This window comes from Muscardinus avellanarius, assembly GCF_963383645.1.
Source record: "Muscardinus avellanarius genome assembly, chromosome: 1".
Taxonomy (NCBI): domain Eukaryota; kingdom Metazoa; phylum Chordata; class Mammalia; order Rodentia; family Gliridae; genus Muscardinus; species Muscardinus avellanarius.
The window spans coordinates 226,990,847-226,998,326 of NC_137786.1; positions in this window are offsets into that span (position 1 = coordinate 226,990,847).

Genomic DNA, 7,480 nt, shown 5'->3' on the forward strand with positions numbered 1-7,480 from the left:
AGTTCTTTGTATATTTACCGATGTATTAATTCTGGAAAATATGGTAAGAGTAGAATGTAGCCAAAACAGACAGTATAAAATGCTTGCCAAAACCAAAAATAAAGAGAGCGGTTTCGCCCTCCATTGAGTCTGTGTGCCATTTCTCCGCCATACTCCGCCGACTCTTCACCCCACAGCTCGCGAACCCCCGACTCCTGCTAGGGCTGGACCCCGGCAAATAACACTTTGAATTTCACCATAATGTATAAATTTCATTGCACCAATATAATTATTTTTTTGGCAGTACTGGGGATGGAACCCAGGGGCATTCTACCTCCGAGTGACAATCCCAGCCCTATTTTTTTATTCTTTATTTTGAAACAGGGTCTCCCTGAGTTGCAAAGGGCCTCACTTAGTAGCTGAGGCTGTCCTCGAACCGCGGTCCTCCAGTCTCAGCCTCCGGAATGCTGGGATTACAAGTGTGCTCCACCACGCCCAGCTTAAATTTATTTTTTAAAAAGGGAGCAGGAGCCGGGCGTAGTGGCGCACGCTTGTAATCCCCGCGCTTGGGAGGCAGAGACAGGAGGATCGCGCAGGTTCGAAGCCAGCCGTGCGCACTGGCTTAGGAGACCCTGTTTCCAAATAAAAATGTAAAAATAGGTCTGGGAGTGTAGCCCGGAGGTAGAAGGGCTTCCAGGAACTCCAGTACCACCAAAAAAAAAAAAAAAAAAAAGGGTGCAGGGGACATGGGAATGTTGGTGCTTGGCAAACATCTGTTGAAACCCTGAACGTGTGAGGACAGTGGAAATAGCGGGGACAATGGTTTGGGACATGGTTTGGGATGATGTTTCCGACGGGTGGATCATACTCTATGGGGGAGCTGAGGGAGCGAGGGACGTTGAGGACGATGCAGGCTTATGGCTCAAGGAACAGGAGGACAGTCATTTGCTGAGAGGGGGAAAGTCTACAGTAAAGATCTTCAGAAGAAAAGCCAAGGATGTAGTGATAACTTCCTCAAGGGCTTATGCGACCACAGAATTTCAGAGGCGGCCAAGAACTTCAGGATAATTCAGTGTAATGTTCATTTGGTACTTGATTATCCAGCAATTAGCCCCAAATTTATAAGATCAGCATTACCTCCTGCACTAACTGCTCTGGGGTGGGCTCAGCAATCTGTCCCTCAGCACGCCTGCCAGCTGATTCTGATACACAGGAGTCTGAGGCCCACCGTAGAGCCGGATCATCTCAAGTGATTATTTTTCTCTCATCTTAAGCACTACCGTGGTGTGAACAAGTGCTCCCAAAGGCCCGTGTGTGAAAGGCTTTGAACACAAAGTGGTGCTGTGGGGAGGCAGCGGGACCTCTGGGAGGTGGAACCCGAGGACATTTTTATAACAACCCAAATTCTCTGAAAATAATCCACCCCCTTCCAACCTAACCCACTCTGAGAGGCTGGCATGAATCCCTGCACTAGGAAAACCGTGATCAATCACCTTCCATTAGGCCCCACCTCTTAAAGGTCCCACCACCCTGCAAGACAGTCGCACAGAGGAACAGGTTTCCAAGCACATGCACCGTTGACGAACAATCCATATCCGAACCCTGGTGCTGTTCAATAAATACCTGCTTGAAGGACCCAATATTCTGAGAAAAGAAGGAACGGGCATCTACTGAGTGGATATCCACTGTGCTGTTTCTGATGGGTGCCCTTTCACCGGGGGTATCCCATTTCATCTTCAAATAAGGCAGAGGCAGGAGCTGTTCTTGGGGGGGGGGGGTGAAGAACCCGGGGTTCAGCAAGGTTTAGTCATTCGCCCTAATGCCCACAGCTGGTAGTTCTCTGAGCTGGACTGGACTTCATGTCCCCTGCCTCCAAAACGCGTGCCCCTGTAGCCACCGTGTCCCACCGCAGATCCAGTGCTTGCAGCAGGATGAAAAGAACAGGAAGCGCGTGCTGGGGGCACTGATGGCGAAAAGGTCTTTCTTTTTCTTTTTTCTTTTTTTCCTTCTTTTGGTGCTGAGGATTGAATCCAGGGACATTCTACCTCTGAGCTACACCCGCAGCCCTATTTTATTTTATTTTTTAATTTTGAAACAGGATCTAGCTAAGTTGCTGAAGCTGGCCTCAAACCTGCCATCCTCCCGCCTCCGTCTCTCAAGTACAGAGGTCATTCTTTGTGTCTTAGAATCACAGGTTTGGCCTGTGAAGCCCCTGCCCTCTCTTACCTTTGATATTAAAGACAAGAGGTTTTCTGGTGAAACCAACTAAGATGGGCACTCTCCCCACAGGACCCAGGATCATGGTGAAGGGAGAGCTCTGTTCAGGACAAATAGGGTTTGACCAGCAGTGGAAGAAAAAAAGAATAGGCGGGCGTGGTAGCACACGCTTGTAATCCCAGCATTCAGGAGGCTGAGACAGGAGGATAATGCGGACAGCCTCAGCTACTTAGTGAGGGCCCTCTGCAACTCAGTGAGACCCTGTTTCAAAATAAAGAATAAAAAATAGAGCCAGAGGTAGAATACCCCTGGGTTTCAGCCCCAGCACCTCAAAAAAAAGTGAAAAGGGGGAGCAGAATAATTTTCAACAGTGCTACAGCCACCAAGCCCCGGTAGGATTGGGTAAAGTGGTCTCAGCAAAATTTGTTTAACAAAACACAAAGCTGGGGAATAAACAGCCAGGCAATCAGCAGGATTTCCTCCACCCACAATCAGCTCCACACAAAGAAGGCAAAGGGCCAAGAACAACAGCAAGGGAGGGGATGGGAGGAAGATCAAGACATGGCGGGGCAGTCATCCTAGGGAACAATCTCTTGGGATCTTTGGAAACGGGACTAGTGAACCCTCCTCCCACCCCCAAGGAGTGGCCAGGATGGGGAGGAGGGAACGGAGTCTAACTGGTATCCCCAGTAATGGGGAAAAATCTAGAGATTGAGGAGGGGCAGCTTTGCAGGAGCACAAGGGGCCCTGACTTGGAAAGAAAAAGAAAGAGGGCGGGAGGGAGAGGGGTCATGAGAACATGGAGGAAGGCCAGGTGCTGGGGAAGAAAGGCAGGTTCCAGTTCTTCTCCATGGCAGGAACAGGCAAGGTCCTGAGGCTAAGACATCCTGTCCCGAAGGCCAGTTAAGCGAATCGTTCTTCTCTGCCACACTTGCCCTGGGATCCCAAGTACCTACACATCTGCCACACGGAACTGCTTGTCTAATGAGGCTTCAGGAAAACCCAGAAGGGAGAGGTGGCGCTCCCTAGCACCACCATAGCCCAGCGAGGAGCCAGGGTGGCTTATCCACCCAACGCCTTGCCTTAGCGTCCTGCTGCTAAAGAAATCAGGGGTCACCAAGGGGGCTCCTTCTGAAGGTGGCGAGGGAAAACCATGCCTCTCTCCTAGCTTCCGGTGGTTTGCAGCAGTATTTGATGTTTCCTGGCTTATATCCCCACAACCTCTGCCCCCACATCCACACAGTGTTCACTTCCTGTGTTCAAATCTGCCTCTGTGTACATATTCCTCCCCTTTTATTTTATTTTTTTGGGGGGGAGAGAACGGGGATGAAACCCAGGTACATTCTACCCCCAATCTACACACCCAGCTTTTTTTTTTTTTTTCGGTACTAGAGATTGAACCCAGGGGCATTCTGCCTCCAAGCTACACCCCCAGCCCCATTTTTTATTCTTTATTTTGAAACAAGCTCTCATCAATATGCAGAGGGCCTCACTAAGTAGCTGAGGCTGTCTGCGAACTGCAATCCTCCTATCTCAACCTCCCAAATGCTGGAATAATAAGCATGCGCCACCACGCCCAGCTCCAGCATCTTTTTTAATTTTTTTTAATTTTTTATTGGTGCATGGTAGTCATACATCTTAATGGGACACAAGATGGTGGAGACATACATACACACATCACCCAATTAACCCTTACCCAATTCCCTTCCCATTCCCTCCCTCTCCCTCCTTCTCATGCTTGGCTTAGTGACTGACTTTGATAATGCTTGTTAAAGGACATCATGTGCACTAGAGAATTTCCCTCTTCCCCCATCCCATCCCCTCAGGTCTCCTTATTTGCTCATCTACAGAATCTCCTTCTTCACCTAAAGTTCCTCCTATGACCCATTTCTCCCTAGCTTTCACTTATTAGGGAGAGCATCTAATTTCTTATTCTTTGTGACTGACTGATCTCACTTAGCAAAATGTCCTCCAGTTCCATCCATTTTCCTATAAATGATGTAATTTTGTTTTTCTTTATGGCCGAGTAAAATTCCATTGTGTACCTATCCCACAGTTTTATAATCCATTCATCTGTTAATGGACATCTTGGCTGTTTCCATAGTTTGGCTATAGTGAATTGGGCAGCTATGAACACAGATACACATGCATTAGTTTGGTAGTTTGGTTTCCTTTCTTTTGGGTAGATACCCAGAAGTGGTATTGCTGGATCAAATGGTAGATTTGTTCCCATTCTTCTGCGGATTCTCCATACTGTTTTCCAAAGTGGTTGCACTAATTTGCAATCCCACCAACAATGTCTTAGAGTTCCCACTTCTCCACATCCTCACCAGCACCTGTTGTTGTTTGTGTTTTAAATGATTGCCATTCTAGATGGAGTTACGTGAAATCTCAGGGTAGTTTTAATTTGCATCTCTCTGATTGCCAAGGATGTTGAAAATTTTTCATGCATTTATTGGCCATTTAAATTTCTTCCTTCATGAAGTGTCTATTTAATTTCACCTACTCATTTTTAATTGGGTTATTTGTTTCCTTAGTTGAGTTTCTTGAGTTCTCTGTATATTCTAGATATTAGTCCTCCTTCGGAGGAGTAGTTGGCAAAAACTTCTCCCATTCTGTTGGCTCTCAATTGAGGTTCTTGATAGTTTGTTTTTTTTTTTTTTTTTTTGCTGAACAGAAGCTCTTCAGTTTCATGCAATCCCATGTATCGATTCACCTTCTAGTTTTGAGTGCCTTTGGGGTCTTGTTGAGAAAGTTTTTATCTGCGCCTATGTGTTGCAGTGTTGAACCTATGCCCTCCTCGAGGAGACTCAAGGTCTCTGGCCTAATTTCCAAGTCTTTGAGCCATCTTGAATTGACTCTTGTGCAGGGTCATGGTTTTGAATGTGGTTTTGAATGCATGTTGCTAGTATTTTGTTTAGCAGTTTGCATCCAAGTTCATCAAAGATATAGGCCTGTAGTCTTCCTTCCTTGAGCTCTCTTTATTTGGTTTTGGAATTAATATGATGTTGGCTTCATAAAATGTATTTGGGAGAGTCCCATTTTTTTCTATTTCATGAAATAGATTGAGGAGTATAAAATTAGCTCTTCTATAAAAGTTTAATAAAATTCACTTGGAAAACCATCTGGTCCTGGGCTTTTCTTTGATGGTGAGCTCTTTATTGCTGTTTTAATCTCTTTGATTGCAATGATTGATTTAAATTTTCTATATCTTCTTGACTCAGTTTAGGCAGGTTGTATTTATCTAGAAAGTTTTCAATTTCCTCCTGATTTCCCATTTTTGTTGGAGTATGGTTTTTCAAAGTAGTTTCTGATAATCCTCTGGATTTCTACATTGTCAGTAGTGATATCTCCTTTCTCATTGCTTATCTTTGTAATTTGGGTTGATTCTCTCTCTCTCTCTCTCTCTCTCTCTCTCTCTCTCTCTCTCTCCCTCCCTCCCTCCCTCCCTCCCTCCCCTACCTCTCTCTTTTGGTAGGTTGGCTAGTAATTTATCTATCTTGTTAATTTTTTTTTTGAGAAACCAGCTATTGGTTTTGTTGATATTTTTATTTTTTTATTCTCTACTTCATTGATTTCTGCTTTGATTTTAATCATTTCTAACTTGTCTGATATCATAATTGCTACTCCTGCTTGTCTTCGAGTTCCATTGGCATGGATTACCTGGCTCTAACCCTTTACCTTAAGTTTGTTACTATCTTTACTTGTATGGTATGTTTCTTGCAGGCAGGAAGACAGATTCTGGTATTTAATACTTTTTATAACTTTATGTCTTTTTACTGAGGAGTTGAGGCCATTTACATTCAGTGTAATTATTGAGAGATGGTTTTTAATTCCTATCATGTTAAGATTTAACTTCTGTTTAAAATAGTGCCGGGATTGAAGCCTGCCAAGGGGTTAGGCCAGTGCCGGAGCCAACAGCCAGCATCAGAGCCTTCCATGAGGCAAGGCCACTACTGGGACCTCCGAGGCCAGGATCGGAGCCTGCCGAGGGGTTAGGCCGATGCCAGGGCCAGCGAGGCCGGGATCGAAGCCTGCTGTGAGGCAAGGCCGGTTCTGGGGCCTCCAAGGCTGGGATCAGAGCCTGCTGAGGGGTTAGGCCGGTGCCGGGGCCAGCGGCCAGCATCGGAGCCTTCTTTGAGGCAAGGCAGCTACTGAGGCCTCCGAGGCCAGGACTGGAGCCTGCCGAGGGGTTAGGCCGGTGCCGGGGCCAGCGAGGCCAGGATTGGAGCCTGCCGTGAGGCAAGGCTGGTGCTAGGGCCTCCGAGGCTGGGATTGGAGCCTACTGAGGGGATAGGCCGGTGCTGGGGCCAACAAGGCCGGTATTGGAGCCTGCCATGAGGCAAGGCCAGTGCTGGGGCCTCCGAGGCTGGGATCAGAGCCTGCCAAGGGGTTAGGCCAGTGCCGGGGCCAATGGCCAGCATCGGAGCCTGCCATGAGGCAAGGCCACTACTGGGGCCTCCGAGGCCAGGATCGGAGTCTGCCGAGTGGTTAGGCCGATGCCGGGTCCAGCGGCCAGCATTGGATCCTGCCGTGAGGCAAAGCCAGTGCAGGGGCCTCCGAGGCTGGGATCGGAGCTTGCCGAGGGATTAGGCCAGTGCCGGGGCCAGCGAGGCCGGGATTGGAACCTGCCATGAGGCAAGGCCAGTATGGGTCCTCCAAGGCCAGGAGAGGAGTCAGTTGAGGGGTTAGGCCAGTGCCATGGTCAGCGAGGTTGGGACGGAGCCTGCCTTGAGGCTAGGCCGGTGCTGTGGCCACCAAGGCCGGGATCAGAGCCAGCCAAGGGGTTAGGTCGGTGTGGGGGCCAGTGAGGCCAGAATCAGGGCCTCCCATGAGGCAAGGCTGCTGCTTGAGCCAGCGAGGTCTGGATCAGTCCAGTGGGTAGTCAGGCCACTACTGGGGCCGTCAAGAGTGGGATCGGTACTTACAACGCGGCATGCACAGAGAAATATCGCAGAAAATAAAAACCAGATGCTTCCCCTAGTCAGCAATAACTAGGAGGAAAGGGGCAACAGGAAGAGGTCAAGTCATAGAAAGGGCCCTATAGTGAAGCAATTAAGGTGACCAATCAGAAGGTATGGAATAGGGGAGGATGGAACCTCTTTAAAATGCAGGAGGTACATAAACAAATGTATCAAAGTTAATCACCAAACAAACATGGGATCAGGGAGGGAATGGGATGGGGACTGGATGAGGGCTGTTTGGATGATGTGTGCTTGTATATCCTCTCAAGTCTTGTATTCCAATGTGATGTATGATTACAATGCACCAATAAAAATAAATA